Source organism: Bufo gargarizans, chromosome 6 (genome assembly GCF_014858855.1).
Source record: "Bufo gargarizans isolate SCDJY-AF-19 chromosome 6, ASM1485885v1, whole genome shotgun sequence".
Lineage (NCBI taxonomy): Eukaryota > Metazoa > Chordata > Amphibia > Anura > Bufonidae > Bufo > Bufo gargarizans.
The window spans coordinates 220,016,244-220,034,832 of record NC_058085.1 but is presented as its reverse complement, the minus strand read 5'-3'; the positions used below and the strand labels follow the sequence as shown (position 1 = coordinate 220,034,832).

The following is an 18,589-nucleotide window of genomic DNA, read 5'->3' as shown; positions in this document are numbered from 1 at the left end:
AAGGGTAACACGGTGAACTAGAAGTGTCTTACAACTCCTGAGCTGTCCACTAGGGCAAACCTGAGGAATTTTTGCAACGATCTGTTTATGGGGACGTGATAGTACGCGTCTTTTAAGTCTATGGACGTCATGAAGTCTCCTGTTCTGATCAGGGGGAATGATGGATGTTACGGATTCCATCCTGAATTTCCTGTATGCGACTGCTTTGTTAAATCCTTTTAGATTTATAATAGTGCAGAAGGTACCATCTGTTTTTTGTACCAGAAATAAACTGGAATAATAACTCCTTCCTCTTTGTGTACTTGGGACTTCTGTCACAACGCCTGAGTCTATAAGCTGCAGGATACCCTGCCAGATTTTTTTTCTATAATTTTGGGGCTGCGAGAGGTTATTTTTAACCTCTTTGGAGGGGTTGAGGAAAATTCTATCCGGTAGCCATCCCAAATTATGTTTAAGGCCCATGGATTTTTTGTAATGGACTCCCACTGGGACAGAAAATTCTGCAGTCTTCCCCCTACTCTGGAGTCATTGTTTATTTCGGGGGTTAAGAAGGAAACCTCTGCCTTTTCCCCCTTTCTGGTAACTCCACCTACCCCCCTTCCCTTTGCCCCTATAGGGTCTAGTTTGGGAATTGGAGGAACGAAAGGGCCTCTTTTTGGTCTCTTCTGGAAAACCCTTCTTTTTATCTGCAGCCTTTTCCAGGATAGAGTCTAATACAGGTTCAAAAAAGTATTCCCCAGAAAACGCTATGGAGCATAGCTTGGCTTTTGATGCTCTATCCCCTCCCCAGGCTTTCATCCACAAAGCTCTCCTTGCAGAATTGGTAAGGGCCGCATCCTTAGCGGCGAACCTCACCGATTCCGCCGAGGCATCCACTAAGAAGGCCGTGGCAGATCTGAGGAGTGGGATAGAGCTCAATATTTCCTCTCTAGGAGTCTTGTTTTTGATATGCTCTTCTAGTTCGTTAAGCCAAAAACACATAGATCTTGCGACCGATGTTGCGGCTATGTTGGTTTTGACCCCAAACATAGCTGCCTCCCAGGATTTTTTTTTAGGAGAGAGTCGGCTTTCCTTTCCATTGGGTCCTGTAGTTGTGAAGAGTCCTCAAATGGGAGGGAAATCTTAACCACTTTCGCCACTTGGATGTCAATTTTGGGGGTTTCGTTAAATAATTTGACGTCCGCTGGATCAAACAACAACCCGTTTCTGAATTCACAAGATACCCCCAGTCTTCTCTCGGGGTCAGTCCACTCGTCTAAATTCATTGGAAAAACTTTATTTTTTAGCTCTGAGTCCCCCGAACATCTCGTCTAAGATGGACCTTGGTTTTTTCACCTTCTCAATCCCCATGGTTGCTCTAACAGCTCCCAATAGCTCCTCCATATCCTCGGAAGAAAATAAGCATTTCTTACTATCTTCCATTATCTCACCCTCTGATAGAACGTCAAGATCTACATTCTGTCTAGAGGTGGAGGCCTCCTCGTCCATGATCTCCGAAACGGGGAGATCTCCGAGGATGGGGCGGATAATCTATTTTTTTTTTGCCGGAGGTGTAGAAGGGACTGATCTGAGGGAGGCCAAAGAGGACTTAATTTCATTCTGAATAAGTGTTTTGACCTCAGACAAAATTGACGGTTGCTCCTCTTTTAGAAGAAGATCTTTTAAGCAACTCCGGCAGACCTTCTTTCTATAATTCTCAGGAAGCCTTTTACTACAAGTTGCACATCTTTGAACTTTAGACCTTGTTCTGGGCTCTTTAACTCCCTATAAGAGAGGAGCAGCCAGGTATCAATAGACAAAACAGGCAAGTAGGTAAAAAAAGATACATCATTTAGTCCTTTCCCCACAGGGGAACTCACTGTTGGAGTAGCCGAGGGAGTTTCAGAGTCCATCTGGGCTGTAGAGGCGTCCGGGGCTTCAGGAGCAGACATCAGTGCTGTATGCGCCAGGAGGAAGATCGGTGCCACTGCCTGTTTGAATCTGCCGCCACAAGTCTGACGTCACCGCCGTGCGCCCGATCCAAGTTCCGCCCCTTCCGCCTCCAGCCGCCGGGAGCAGAGAGTAATGCTGAGGCTTCCCCAGAGTCGGCGTTCAGCATGCTCCTGCGTCCCTGCGGTCAGCTTCCTTAACATAGGGAAGGGGGACCGCACTGTGGGGAGGGATATAGGCTCCTGAAGCAGAAGCAAGATCGGCTCCATATGGATCCCCTGCCCAGCTTTGGACCAGACCGCAGGAGGGCAAGGGAAGAGGACAGAATCCTCAGGTATTTCTAAAATAATAAAAACTTTCTTCACCTCCACCAGGAGGGCTCTGTGTGGTTGACCCTGTACGGACAGGAAACACTGAGGGTGAGTGTGGGTGTGGGCCTTTTAAACTCTGTGTTCCTGCCCCTACAAAGGTCAAGGGTCAATCTCAAAGTAGAGCCGTCATGGTAGACGAAATGGAAATTACAGGTTACAGTTACTAGAATTCTGGAGAAGGGCCATTGATCCAGGGAGTTATTCCAATTGCCCAATTGAAGTAAAGAAGGATTTTTTTCCCCCCTAAAATTGGATTCAACCTCATGAGGGTTTTTAGTCTTCCTCTGGATCAACGTTGCAGGATAACAAGCTGAAATGGATGGACGGCTTTCTTTTTACAGCCTAATAAACTGGGGGGGGGGGGGGTTATTAAACTGTTGTAAAGTAGAACAGGCTTAGTTGCCCATAGCAACCAGTTTACACCTTTTATTTTTCAAAGATCCTTCGGAAAATGAAAAGGTGGAATCCGATTGGGTGCTATGGGCAACTGAGCCAGTTCTACTTTACACCAGTTTGATATATCTTCCCCTAGGTTACTATTTCAGCAAATGTGTTATCATGTAGACAAAGTTAAAAGGGGTTGGTCCATCTTGTACATTGGGGCATATGGGGGATAGTCCCCCAATGTCTGAATGGTGCGAGTCGCACTTCTCTCCAAATGACCATACACCACTGGTTCCATGACCAAATCAATGTAACACTGAGCTGTTAGTGAACCTGAAATGAGGACTAGAGGGTTCAGGCTACTGTATATTATGCCAACCTACACTGTAGTCCCCCAAGTAGGATTGGTGCAACACCACCTTGTGAAGGCCTCTTAATGGCATTGCCCACATGGTCTCAGCCTCCATTGCCATCTTGCTTTGTACCACAATAGCCTTTGCGAATGGAGGCTTGAGGTCAATGAAACTGCTGTAGTTGGACCTCTGGCTCATAGCCCATAGTCATTCAAACGCCTTCTGATGATTGTGTAGACACCATTTGCCACTCTTGGCTTAGGATGTGATGTCCAATTTTAATAGCAGTACAGAATGGATCATTGCCATTATTTTAATCAGATAGTGCTGAGGTTCGCCTTTTTGCACCTCTTGCCGCTATTGTAGTTTGTTGTTCTCTCAACCACCAGGACACACAAACAATGATCTGTGCAGACATGTAGGCCTAGGAGCATAATAATCTGTCGGAATAAACAAAGGGCTCTCAGTTCAAGGATACTGTCCCTTTCAGTTTGCTACAAGTGGCAATGATTGGTACGGCAACGAACAGGAGGCATCGCACAATCATCACTAAAACTTGATCCAATTTTTGAGATTTTACATGGCTAAAAATAAAATTTGCTTCCAATCTGGCTTTTATGCCTCTCCCACATGCCACAGATGGGAGTTAGGTGCTTGCAAATGTAATCTGCAGATTTTAGATACATCTATTTTCTCAATTTGCATAACCTTACGACTTGTCTTCCTTGGTATTGTAATTTCAAAACTGATGCATTCTGAGAGGATCCTTTTCCATTCATTATGCATTAGGGCAAAACTGATCCACTTTGGACCGCTTGTGAGAGCCCTGAACGGATCTCACAAAAGCCAAAAACACCAGTGTGAAAGTAGTCTTAGCCCCATTGTTTCTTTTTTTGTTAGCCATTAGAGGTATAAGTGTGGGTTCACACCTGAGCATACTCTGTATGCACTCTTTACAGGCGCTTCTATCGGGCGTTTACATACACAGGAAAGAAACAAGCAAACGCCCATTGTCGTGCGTTCCCGCTAATGTCTATGTGCGGGAATGCGCGACAATACGCCCCAAAGAAGCTCCTGTACTTCTTGGGGCGTAGGGCATTTTACATCACGTTCATACGCGCTGTAAAACGCTCAGGTGAGAACCATGCCCATAGGGAATCATTGGTTCTTGCCTGTTGAGCGTTTTACATCGCGTAGGAACGCGCTGTAAAACGCTCAGGTGTGAACTGGCAAGACTCTTACTTTGTTTCTCTTATTTAAAACGACATAATAGGTATTTCAACTTCTGTAATGACCTGTACAATAAGATGATCACATTTCATATATACAGTGTAAAAAAAATTAAAAATAATGCCCAAATTGCTGCCAATCCCCCCCCCCCAAATAAAGAAAAAAAAAAAAAACACGATAAAAAAAAAAAACACGATAAAAAAGTTGTATGGTCCCTCTAAGTGGCTCCAATGAAAAACTCTGAACTCGCACACAAAAAAAAAATAATAATTAATTGCCTAAAAGTAGCCCAAGATGTCTTTTAAAGTTATACATTACAATACAACATTCCACATGCCTGCCGATTAGCAGTTTCAAAGCAGCTCTGGGGCCACAACTACATATCTCAAGCAGTTATGTAGTGGATGGAGCTAGTTAGTGCACACTGCTAACACTGAACCCCCGCCCATCATATACTCATAGTCTATTCCTGGAATCAGCAACCTCCAGCACACCAGGTGTTCAAAACTACAACTTCAAGAGTACTCTTTTTGCTTCTAAAGGAGTTACAACAACAGCAGAGTAAGGGCTCATGCACACGACCGTATGCCATCCGAGACATACAGTCCGTGACTGGAATACATCGCGAGCACAGGAGCACACAGCATCATCGGTTACTATGATACTGTGCGCATCGGACCGCCCGCAAGACTATTGTCCTGCATTCATATGAGTGCAGGACAGTAGTCCTGCAGGCGGCCCTATGCGTACAGTATCATAGTAACCTATGCGCTCCCGTGCGCACGATGTATGCCGCTCCAGGTCAGATGGTCCGCTCACGCGTGGCGTAGGAGCGCTATTTTACCAAAACAGGCAAGGTGGCAACATCAGCGGGGAGTACCCCGCAAACTGGGGGGGCTTTTGGACAGACCTCCAGGCAGAATCCTACCTGATCCCTTTTGCTGGGTTCCAGCATCTTCCCTTTGCCTGTATCAACATATGGCTTGACAAGGGCAATGCATCTGCTGCAGCAGTGAGATTCCCCCATGTGTGGTATGACCCATTGATATGACAAATGGGGGACAGATCACCACTGCAGCAGCCATGTGGCCCATGTCAAACCTGAGAGCTGCAGTGGCACAAGAAGAGAAAGGAGCCAGAATCCAACAGCAAAGACCAGGGGGGTATGATTCTCTCTGCAGGTCCAGCCACACTCGATGGGGGAAGTCTGTCTGAAAGATCCCCCAGGGTGAACAACTGCTTTAAGGCTTCGTGCACACATACGTGGACCAAAGTCCGTGAAAACCCCACCTGCCGTCTGCTGAGCGCACGGCGTCACTGGTTGCTATGACGCTGCGCGCTTCGTGCACTCAGCAGGATGAGATTTCATGTACCGTGCTCCACGGATGTGTGCATGACACCATATAGAGTAAAATATTCCTTTAAAAAAAAAATAATAAATCTAAGGAGTATATTTACTCTGTTGAATGATAAATAGTTATTTGTCAATACCCACTATACCATGAATGAAAACAGAGGTAAAAGTTCTCTCTGGGCGTCTTTATGAAGGAATGTGATGTGGAGATATTCTCTGTGCAAGATAAGCAATATGCAGAGGTGATTACACCACGCAGTAGTAGTGAACCTATAGAATATAGGCGTGTGTGACTGGTAACTATGTGTGTGGGTCCCAAGCTTTCCACTTTCCCATTCATTTAGGCCGGTCAGGTTGGTCATCACCAATTGTGAAATTCTGCACTAATGTATTAGGCACAGTTCTCTTTCCAACATGTGTGCAAGAAAAGCTTAAGTAGAACGTGCATGAGTGGAGGCCGGAAGCTAGAAAGGGGCACACGGTCTTGGACTAATCACACCGCACGTCCGCCACACATACTTGCTAGGCCTTCGGCCAAGATAACGTCACGCTAGGTCTAACACACATTCTCGTTCCCCCACCCTATAATTTGCCAATTGACTTTACCTACATACATTGTAGACGCGCATACAATCATCAAAAAAACATCACTGGTTAATATACGGTGAAAAGAAAGTGAAAAATACCTACTGTCCAGTCCGGATCCCTTCGCGTACCACTGACGTCAAAACGGACAATGACGTCACTCTCGGTGGATCTTATACCACACAACGAATTCTGCTTCCACCGAAACTGCTTTACCACGCCCAGCCCTGACGTCACTGCCTAGCCTCGCCACTGCCAATCACGCTTTCTAGACACAATAAGTGACTGTAGTAGCCAATGGGGGAGTGCCTTATTCAACGAGCGGAAGATTGGGTGGAGAATCAAGGGAGGGGATGGGACGCTTCCTTATTTACCCAGAAGAGATCGTTGGGAGTGGTTATTTCGGAAGGGTTGTGACTAAATCCTCTTTTGCCCGTAAGGACCTGGTCCCTATCAGTGATATGAAATAGCCTGTGTGAGCTATTTCCGATCTCTAGTAAGGACCTTTTTCTTCCCTAGTGGTCAGTTCCTGAACTGAAGTAGTAAATAGCCTGCTCACAGGGAGTTGGCTAAATCCCATCCTCTATAAGAACTTGGGGATCTTTTATTAACCACTTCAGCCCCGCTAGGTGAAACCCCCTTCATGACCAGGCCACTTTTTACACTTCGGCACTACACTCCTTTCACCGTTTATCGCTCGGTCATGCAACTTACCACCCAAATGAATTTTACCTCCTTTTCTTCTCACTAATGGAGCTTTCATTTGGTGGTATTTTATTGCTGCTGACATTTTTACTTTTTTTGTTATTAATCAAAATGTAACGATTTTTTTGCAAAAAAATGACATTTTTCACTTTCAGCTGTGAAATTTTGCAAAAAAAACGACATCCATATATAAATTTTTCGCTAAATTTATAGTTCTACATGTCTTTGATAAAAAAAAATGTTTGGGCAAAAAAAAAAATGGTTTGGGTAAAAGTTATAGCATTTACAAACTATGGTACAAAAATGTGAATTTCCGCTTTTTGAAACGGCTCTGACTTTCTGAGCACCTGTCATGTTTCCTGAGGTTCTACAATGCCCAAACAGTATAACTACCCCACAAATGACCCCATTTCGGAAAGTAGACACCCTAAGGTATTCGCTGATGGGCATAGTGAGTTCATAGAACTTTTTATTTTTTGTCACAAGTTAGCGGAAAATGATGATGATTTTTATTTTTTATTTTTTTCTTACAAAGTCTCATATTCCACTAACTTGCGACAAAAAATAAAAAATTCTAGGAACTCACCATGCCCCTCACAGAATACCTTGGGGTGTCTTCTTTCCAAAATGGGGTCACTTGTGGGGTAGTTATACTGCCCTGGCAATTTAGGGGCCCAAATGTGTGAGAAGTACCTTGCAATCAAAATGTGTAAAAAATGACCGGTGAAATCCAAAAGGTGCACTTTGGAATATGCGCCCCTTTGCCCACCTTGGCAGCAAAAAAGTGTGACACATCTGGTATCGCCGTACTCAGGAGAAGTTGGGGAATGTGTTTTGGGGTGTCATTTTACATATACCCATGCTGGGTGAGAAAAATATCTTGGTCAAATGCCAACTTTGTATAAAAAAATGGGAAAAGTTGTCTTTTGCCAAGATATTTCTCTCACCCAGCATGGGTATATGTAAAATGACACCCCAAAACACATTCCCCAACTTCTCCTGAGTACGGCGATACCAGATGTGTCACACTTTTTTGCAGCCAAGGTGGGCAAAGGGGCGCATATTCCAAAGTGCACCTTTCAGATTTTGCAGGCCATTTTTTACACATTTTGATTGCAAAGTTCTTCTCACACATTTGGGCCCCTAAATTGCCAGGGCAGTATAACTACGCCACAAGTGACCCCATTTTGGAAAGAAGACACCCCAAGGTATTCCGTGAGGGGCATGGCGAGTTCCTAGAATTTTTTATTTTTTGTCACAAGTTAGCGGAAAATGATGATTTTTTTTTTTTCTCTTTTTTCCTTACAAAGTCTCATATTTCACTAACTTGCGACAAAAAATAAAAAATTCTAGGAACTCGCCATGCCCCTCACGGAATACCTTGGGGTGTCTTCTTTCCAAAATGGGGTCACTTGTGGCGTAGTTATACTGCCCTGGCAATTTATGGGCCCATATGTGTGAGAAGTACTTTGCAATCAAAATCTGTAAAAAATGACCGGTGAAATCCGAAAGGTGCACTTTGGAATATGTGCCCCTTTGCTCACCTTGGCATCAAAAAAGTGTCACACATCTGGTATCGCCGTACTCAGGAGAAGTTGGGGAATGTGTTTTGGGGTGTCATTTTACATATACCCATGCTGGGTGAGAGAAATATCTTGGCAAAGGACAACTTTTCCCATTTTTTTATACAAAGTTGGCATTTGACCAAGATATTTTTCTCACCCAGCATGGGTATATGTAAAATGACACCCCAAAACACATTGCCCAACTTCTCCTGAGTACGGCGATACCAGATGTGTCACACTTTTTTGCTGCCAAGGTGGGCAAAGGGGCACATATTCCAAAGTGCACCTTTCGGATTTTGCAGGGCATTTTTTACACATTTTGATTGCAAAGTTCTTCTCACACATTTGGGCCCCTAAATTGCCAGGGCAGTATAACTACCCCACAAGTGACCCCATTTTGGAAAGAAGACACCCAAAGGTATTCCGTGAGGGGCATGGTGAGTTCCTAGAATTTTTAATTTTTTGTCGCAAGTTAGTGGAATATGAGACTTTGTAAGGAAAAAAGAAAAAAAAAGAAAAATCATCATTTTCTGCTAAATTGTGACAAAAAATAAAAAATTCTAGGAACTCGCCGTGCCCCCCACGGAATACCTTGGGGTGTCTTCTTTCCAAAATGGGGTCACTTGTGGCGTAGTTATACTGCCCTGGCAATTTAGGGGCCCAAATGTGTAAGAAGTACCTTGCAATCAAAATGTGTAAAAAATGGCCTGCGAAATCCGAAAGGTGCCCCTTTGCCCACCTTGGCTGCAAAAAAGTGTCACACATGTGGTATCGCCGTACTCAGGAGAAGTTGGGCAATGTGTTTTGGGGGGTCATTTTACATATACCCATGCTGGGTGAGAGAAATATCTTGGCAAAAGACAACTTTTCCCATTTTTTTATACAAAGTTGGCATTTGACCAAGATATTTTTCTCACCCAGCATGGGTATATGTAAAATGACACCCCAAAACACATTCCCCAACTTCTCCTGAGTACGGCGATACCACATGTGTGACACTTTTTTGCAGCCTAGATGCGCAAAGGGGCCCAAATTCCTTTTAGGAGGGCATTTTTAGACATTTGGATCCCAGACTTCTTCTCATGCTTTAGGGCCCCTAAAAAGCCAGGGCAGTATAAATACCCCACATGTGACCCCACTTTGGAAAGAAGACACCCCAAGGTATTCAATGAGGGGCCTGGCGAGTTCCTAGAATTTTTTATTTTTTTGCATAAGTTAGCGGATATTGATTTTTTTTGTTTATTTCTCACAAAGTCTCACTTTCCGCTAACTTAGGACAAAAATTTCAATCTTTCATGGACTCAATATGCCCCTCACGGAATACCTTGGGGTGTCTTCTTTCCGAAATGGGGTCACATGTGGGGTATTTATACTGCCCTGGCTTTTTAGGGGCCCTAAAGCGTGAGAAGAAGTCTGGAATATAAATGTCTAAAAATGTTTACGCATTTGGATTCCGTGAGGGGTATGGTGCGTCCATGTGAGATTTTATTTTTTGACACAAGTTAGTGGAATATGAGACTTTGTAAGAAAAAACAAAAACAAAAACAAAAAATTTCCGCTAACTTGGGCCAAAAAAAATGGCTGAATTGGAGCCTTACCAGGGGGGGAGTGATCAATGACAGGGGGGTGATCAATGACAGGGGGGTGATCACCCATATAGACTCCCTGATCACCCCCCTGTCATTGATCACCCCCCCTGTAAGGCTCCATTCAGACATCCGCATGATTTTTTACGGATCCATGGATACATGGATCGGATCCACAGAACGCATGCGGACGTCTGAATGGAGCCTTACAGGGGGGTTATCAATGACAGGGGGTGATCAGGGTAATCAGGGTGATCACCCCCCTGTCACTGACCACCCCCCCTGTAAGGCTCCATTCAGACATCCGCATGATTTTTTACGGATCCATGGATACATGGATCGGATCCACAAAATGCATGCGGACGTCTGAATGGAGCCTTACAGGGGGGTTATCAATGACAGGGGGTGATCAGGGTAATCAGGGTGATCACCCCCCTGTCACTGACCACCCCCCCTGTAAGGCTCCATTCAGACATCCGCATGATTTTTTACGGATCCATGGATACATGGATCGGATCCACAAAATGCATGCGGACGTCTGAATGGAGCCTTACAGGGGGGTTATCAATGACAGGGGGTGATCAGGGTAATCAGGGTGATCACCCCCCTGTCACTGATCACCCCCCCTGTAAGGCTCCATTCAGACATCCGCATGATTTTTTACGGATCCATGGATACATGGATCGGATCCACAGAACGCATGCGGACGTCTGAATGGAGCCTTACAGGGGGGTTATCAATGACAGGGGGTGATCAGGGTAATCAGGGTGATCACCCCCCTGTCACTGATCACCCCCCCTGTAAGGCTCCATTCAGACATCCGCATGATTTTTTACGGATCCATGGATACATGGATCGGATCCACAGAACGCATGCGGACGTCTGAATGGAGCCTTACAGGGGGGTTATCAATGACAGGGGGTGATCAGGGTAATCAGGGTGATCACCCCCCTGTCACTGATCACCCCCCCTGTAAGGCTCCATTCAGACATCCGCATGATTTTTTACGGATCCATGGATACATGGATCGGATCCACAGAACGCATGCGGACGTCTGAATGGAGCTTTACAGGGGGGTTATCAATGACAGGGGGTGATCAGGGTAATCAGGGTGATCACCCCCCTGTCACTGATCACCCCCCCTGTAAGGCTCCATTCAGACATCCGCATGATTTTTTACGGATCCATGGATACATGGATCGGATCCACAAAACGCATGCGGACGTCTGAATGGAGCCTTACAGGGGGGTTATCAATGACAGGGGGTGATCAGGGTAATCACCCCCCTGTCACTGACCACCCCCCCTGTAAGGCTCCATTCAGACATCCGCATGATTTTTTACGGATCCATGGATACATGGATCGGATCCACAAAATGCATGCGGACGTCTGAATGGAGCCTTACAGGGGGGTTATCAATGACAGGGGGTGATCAGGGTAATCAGGGTGATCACCCCCCTGTCACTGATCACCCCCCCTGTAAGGCTCCATTCAGACATCCGCATGATTTTTTACGGATCCATGGATACATGGATCGGATCCACAAAATGCATGCGGACGTCTGAATGGAGCCTTACAGGGGGGTTATCAATGACAGGGGGTGATCAGGGTAATCAGGGTGATCACCCCCCTGTCACTGATCACCCCCCCTGTAAGGCTCCATTCAGACATCCGCATGATTTTTTACGGATCCATGGATACATGGATCGGATCCACAGAACGCATGCGGACGTCTGAATGGAGCCTTACAGGGGGGTTATCAATGACAGGGGGTGATCAGGGTAATCAGGGTGATCACCCCCCTGTCACTGATCACCCCCCCTGTAAGGCTCCATTCAGACATCCGCATGATTTTTTACGGATCTATGGATACATGGATCGGATCCACAAAATGCATGCGGACGTCTGAATGGAGCCTTACAGGGGGGTTATCAATGACAGGGGGGTGATCAGGGAGTGTATATGGGTGATCACCCGCCTGTCATTGATCACCCCCTGTAAGGCTCCATTCAGACGTCCGCATGTGTTTTGCGGATCCGATCCATGTATCCGTAAAAATCATGCGGACGTCTGAATGGTGCCTTACACGGGGGTGATCAATGACGGGGGTGATCAATGACAGGGGGTGATCAGGGAGTGTATATGGGTGATCACCCGCCTGTCATTGATCACCCCCCTGTAAGGCTCCATTCAGACGTCCGCATGATTTTTACGGATCCATGGATACATGGATCGGATCCGTAAAAATCATGCGGACGTCTGAACGGAGCCTGACAGGGGGGTGATCAATGACAGGGCGGTGATCAATGACAGGGGGGTGATCAGGGAGTTTATATGGGGTGATCATGGGTGATCAGGGGTTTATAAGGGGTTAATAAGTGACGGGGGGGGGTGGGGGGGTGTAGTGTAGTGTAGTGTGGTGTTTGGTGCGACTGTACTGACCTACCTGAGTCCTCTGGTGGTCGATCCTAACAAAAGGGACCACCAGAGGACCAGGTAGGAGGTATATTAGACGCTGTTATGAAAACAGCGTCTAATATACCTGTTAGGGGTTAAAAAATTCGGATCTCCAGCCTGCCAGCGATCGCCGCTGGCAGGCTGGAGATCCACTCGCTTACCTTCCGTTCCTGTGAGCGCGCGCGCCTGTGTGCGCGCGTTCACAGGAAATCCCGGCCCTCGCGAGATGACGCGTATATGCGTCGTCGTGCGCAGGGCTGCCACCTCCGGACCGCACATCTGCGTTAGGCGGTCCGGAGGTGGTTAAGAACAGCGCTTTAGACACCGGTCTTAACCTCTGTAGATGGTGGTGGATCTGCAAAGTTATGTAGAGGTGCCGCCTCTACATAACTTCTGTGCATCCAGCACCAGTCTAAATATAAGGCAGGTTCCTTGGCCCACCCATGCCACTCCCCAATTTTGAGACCTGGAGTGAGTATGGAAAAGTCGCAGATTGTGGCGCAAACAAACTTTGCACTGCAATCTGCACCAGAAATAGGCCTAATTTCTGGATAATAAATGACCTCCCTGGACCCTACCAGTGATGGGAAATAACTTACTTTGCAGGAGCTATTTCCCATCATTTGTAGGGACCATTTCTGACCCCTATTGGAGTGGTCCTGAACTGTTATGGTATTTAGCAGCTTCACAATGGTTTGGCTAAATCCCATTGTAAGTAAGGACCCACTCATTATCTTTGTGCAGTAACACTTCTACATGAATGTTATAATATAGGTGACCACTAGCATAGTTATAGGGGTCGCAGTTGCGACCGGGCCCCTAAACCAGTGGCACTGTACTTTTCTCTTTATAAGATGCAGATGCTCACTAGTCTCAGGAGGCGAGGGAGTGAAGCTCTGTACTTATCCCTCCTCCGTGCTTGCTCTTCTTAGGGCCCACACTGCTGTGTCCTTACTGCTGTATAAAGCGCACAATGACTTGACACTGCTCACCGCTGCTTTGCCATAGACAGCAGCGGTGAACAGGAAGAGAGAAGGGAGATGGTATGTGTGCACTGTGCACACCGTCTCATACAGCTGATCGGCAAGGTTGCCAGGTGTCCTGAGGATAAGTCATCAATATAGGAGAGTCTGGAAAACCCCTTTAAAGTCTGAACTGAGGTTTGATATGGGGGGGTCTGATATAGGCGTTTAGAGGTCTGATATGGGGGTCTGGAGGTCTAATGGGGGTCTGGTCTGAGGTCTGATATGGGGGTCTGAGAGATCTAATGGGGGTCGTATCTGAGATCTGATGTGTGGCGTCTGAGAGGTCTAATGGGAGTCTGGTCTGAGGTCTGATATGGGGGTTTCTGACTTGGAGGTCTAGTGGGGGTCTGATCCGAGTTCTGAAACTGGGGTCTGACCTGAGATCAGAGGTTTAGTTTGATATGGGGAGCTAATCTGAGATGGGGTCTGATCTGAGGATCTGTTATGGGGGTCTGATCTGAAAGGTAAAGGGGTAGTTTTGTACTGGCGCACAATATAAGGGGGCATTTTTTTGTACTGGGGCACATTATAAGGGGGTATTTGCATTGACGCACATTTTAAGGGTAGTTTTTGTACTGGCACACATTAGGTGGTATTTTTCTATTGGCACACATTATAAGGAAACGTATTACTACTGGGGGCCGTGGGAACATGCTTACCAATATGGGCACAATGGGGGCATTATTAGTATTGGGGAGAATGTTAACACTATGCATTCTGGGAGATAACTTCTATTGGTGGGACTTTTCGGGTGGACTGTTTATGCAGTATAGTATTGGGGAGCACAGCTGCCATAGTGTTGGGGGTGGCAGGATGGAGTTTTCAGAAGGTGGAAGGATGATGGAAAAGTAGGAAACTAAGATGTCAGGCAGAGAGAAGAGATGGCTGAAAGAAATTATAATGGCGGTCTGTTCTGAACTGAGAAGATGAGGAAAGAGAACATCGACATCTGAGGAGACGTCATGTAAGGCTACTTTCACACTGGCTTTTCACAGATCCGTTTAAAACGGATCCGTCAATAAAATGACTTGAACAGAGACGAACGGAAGCCATTCAGACGGATCCGTACAAACGGATCCGTCTGTAATGTGGATCCGTTTGTCACGTTCGTTTCCGTTTTTGCATCCGTTTAGCGGATCTGTTTTGGAATGAGTAGCATCTCAAAGTGTCCCCCCTCTTCGTGTATTCAGATCCCCAGGGTTGTCATGCTCCTAATTTCTCCGGGGCCGTCTTGTTGAAATTCCAAGTCGGTCCGGTTTTAGCTTTGATCACGGACCACACCTTTCGACTACATGCACTAAAAGATGTATAGTGTTTGTTAGCGGGCCATATGTCACTGATCATCATTGATCGTGCGTACAGGAGTACAGAGCATCATGATGCTGACCATGTTGTGCCGCACACTGGGCTATTGTCCCGCACTCATATGATATATTAGTGCTGGACAATAGCCCTGCGGGCAGCTCGACTTGTACAGAATCATTGTACACTATGATGCTGTGTGCTCTTGTGCGCACGATCAATGCCACTACGAGACTACGGACCGTATGTCTCTGAGAGCATACAGTCATGTGCAAGAGGCCTTAAAGGGGTTTTCTCATCTCAGACAATGGGGGCATATTGCTAGGATATGCCCCCATTGTCTTATAGGTGCGGTTCCCACCGCTGGTACCCTCACCTATATTGAGGACGGACACCGGGAAATCTGTGGTCCTCCTGCAACAGTGCTCCCTGCTCCGTTCTCGATATAGGTGCGGGTCCCAGCAATGGAACCCGCACCTATCAGACAATGGGGGCATATTCAAGCAAAATCCCATCAATGTCTAATGTGAATACCCCTTTAACAGCTGTATGTCCCTTGTGGTATTCACACTATTTATGTCAGAGCGTCATCGGGAAATCATTAATCAAACTGTAAAATTACAATTTGTTAATGAATTTATGATGATGCTGATGGACCGTCACTCCCACAAGGGCTCATATGAAAGGGCACAAGATTGAACAATGAACAAGCATTTGCTTGTTCATGTGCCAATCATAGGGTCTACGATCAATAAAGAGCCAAAAGATAGCTCATTATTGATGGTCATGTTCATGGTTCTTCCAACTTGGCACTAATGCTATTTTGAAAAAAAAAAACTACCAAGGGTGTTATAACAGTAATGAGACTAGGGTAGTTTTAATTTCAATGCAGCTGTACAGGACAATAAAAACACAGACACAGTGAAGTAAACTATAATTTTTTATAATTAAAAACATTTAAAAAAAAATATATATATAAACATATAAAACTTTTCACAACTGTGCAAAATTGGGAGGGGAGGTGGACTGTTGTAGGGTTGGTGGTCTGGGGCTGGCAATGGTAGCCCCCCTGTCCTGTCGATTCTCTGAGATTAAACTATGGGCCACAGGAAAGGATGCAGAGCGAAATTGTGGGGTGTGGAGAAAGGAAGGGTCTGAGGAGGAGGGGACCCGAGCATGTGTAGAGGTGGAGGGAGTTTGGAAAGAAGTTAGAGGAAAATAGTGGGGAGGAGAAGAAGAATAAGAGACAGAAGGGAAAACATGCTCGGGGGGGAGGGGGGAGTGGGAATGGGAAGGTTGGCGGTAATGGCCACTGGTGTGGGATGGGGGGTGGGGGGGGGGGGGGGGGTTGGGGGCGGTGCATAATTTGCCATGACCCGTTCTCTAGCATGATCTTAAACTCATGCAACTGCTCGGGCGTCATTGAGTCCATCAAACTGATTATGCTTAGCCCATAATGGTAGTTAGGGCTGCGTTGAATCGCCGACTACCAGCGGCGATTCAAGTAAGCACTAAACTCCTTCTGATGTTTGGCAAAATCTTCCAGAGCGTCGGAAACGACCTCTACAAAATTCACATAATCAGTTCGATTTGGCCTACCGGATCTCTGCCTGCTCGCCAGGGCTCCAAAATTTTGGTGGAAACCAAAGAGCCTCTGTTGAGCGGAGGGATCCAGTAGAGGACCCGGATTGTCCTGAACCGATGCAGGAGGGATGGCGCTGGCGATCCGAGTGCTGCTGGCATTTCTGTAGGAAAAATAATAGGAAAAATAAAAATGGAAAGTAAAGAATTGCCCTTTAAATAAAACATCCATGTTCTATGCCATGTCTACCTTATACCATAGCCATTACACTCAGACGGAGAGAACAGTTGACCCTCTGACTGTAGGGGGCTGGCCAAAACAGGGGAGCCAAACGCTCCGCTGTCTCAGACAGCCCATTACACTCAGACGGAGAGAACAGTTGACCCTCTGTCTGTAGGGGGCTGGCCAAAACAGGTTCCGTCTCAGGAGGTCATTCAGGCTCCCGAGTGCTGCTGGCACTTCTGTAGGAAAAATAACAAAGGAAAGTAAAGAATTGTCCTTTAAATAAAACATCCATGTTCTATGCTATGTCTACCATATACCATAGGGGGCTGGCCAAAACGGGAGCCAAACACTCCGCTGTCTCAGACAATCCCTTTCACTCAGACGGAGAAAACAGTTGTCCCTCTGATTGTAGGGGGCTGGCCAAAACAGGGGAGCCAAACTCTCCGCTGTCTCAGACAGCCCATTATTGTCATGCTGGTGAAAGGTTTGAGAAGGTTTGAAAGAATATCTGCACATTAGTTATCTGACAGCCTCTTTTGGTTTCACTTTGTCTGTGTGTTGCTGGTATGTCCACACACCCCGTTCAGGTGTGGATCATGTGACCTTAACCTCCCCCTATTTAGTCTGACTTTACCCATCACTCCTTGCTCTGGATAGCTTCATTTGATTTTTTGAAGAGCTGGAGTGTGGTTCATGGTGAAGTCCTGTTCGTCCATCATCCATCAGCCTCAGAAGTTAAGTGTTTCGCTTGTTGTGTTTTGTATTCCCCCCCACATTTGTTGTTTACTTGGCCTCAGCGAGACGCTGGTTCCTTCACCAGGGAAGGAGCGGGTTGTCTCTGCCCGGTCATTACTATTAGGGCAACTGACGGCCACCAGGGTTTTCTAGGTTCCTGTGTATGGGCATCTCTACCATCGAGAGGTGCCCATACGGATAGGAGTTAGGGCCAGGAGCAGGGTTTTATAGGTGGTGACCCTTTTCCTTCCCTAGCGGTGAGGCCTAGTGTCTTTTCCCTTCCTTCTTGTTGTCCTTTGGTGTTCTCCCCTACAACATCCGTGACATTATCCAGAGCCAATACCGCCATTTTTTGTTCTGATCTGTGCAGCTATGGATGCTATGACTGCACTGGTCAAACAGCTGCAAAATTTGACTTTGGAGGTAGCAGACCTCCGTGCGATGGTTTTGCAGATTCAGAGTCCACAGGCTGCTGGTTCTTGTGGGTTCCAGGCCTGCCCTGAACCAAAGGTAGCTCTCCCGGACAGGTTTTCTCGGGGGTAGTGACAATTTCATCCGGTTCAGGGAGTCGTGTAAATTATACTTTAGGTTGCTTCCATATTCTTCTGGGGATAAGTGTCAACGGGTGGGTATGATTATTTCATTGCTAAAAGAGGACGCCCAATCTTGGGCTTTTTCTCTGCCGACCGGATCACCGTCCCTCCGGTCGGTAGATGAATTCTTTAGAGCCTTGGGTCTTATCTATGATGACCCGGATCGGATCTCTCAGGCCAAGACCAAGTTACGGGGTTTGCGGCAGGGAGAACGTTCTGCAGAGACCTATTGCTCAGAATTTAGGAGATGGGCTACGGATACAGAGTGGAATGATTCTGCTCTCCGTAGCCAATTCTGTCAGGGTCTCTCTGAGAGACTGCAGGCTTCTTTGGCTTTTCATGAAAATCCTGATTCATTGGAAACAGCTATGTCTCTTGCTGTACGTCTTGATAGACGCCTGAAGGAGAGATCTAGGGGTCCTCACCTTCAGGACGTACTGTCCAATAAGGGTACTGCTTCCTTTGACACTTATGGTGGAGAGACATAGGTGGTTGTGCCTTGTGCTGAGCCTATGCAGTTAGGAGGAGCTACTCCTGGAACTATTGGCAAAAGCTTGGGTCATGTTAAAGAAGTCTGCTTTTGTTTTGGGAAGAAGGGTCATTTGGTG

At 46.4% G+C, this 18,589-nt stretch overlaps 1 protein-coding gene across 5 annotated transcripts in view; it reads right to left on the bottom strand.

Moving 5' to 3' along the window:
- LOC122940687 (catenin delta-1-like) overlaps positions 1–6,443 on the bottom strand; it is a 575,811-nt gene extending 569,368 nt beyond the window's left edge. For 3 of the 5 annotated variants that reach the window (XM_044297388.1, XM_044297390.1, XM_044297391.1), the window contains exon 1: positions 6,312–6,443. The gene's annotated coding sequence lies outside the window, so the exon portion shown is untranslated. Of the gene's footprint in view, positions 1–6,307 lie in introns of all 5 variants that reach the window. The other 2 variants (XM_044297389.1, XM_044297392.1) reach the window with 2 other exon arrangements.
- Between the last annotated feature and the right edge of the window lie 12,146 nt (positions 6,444–18,589).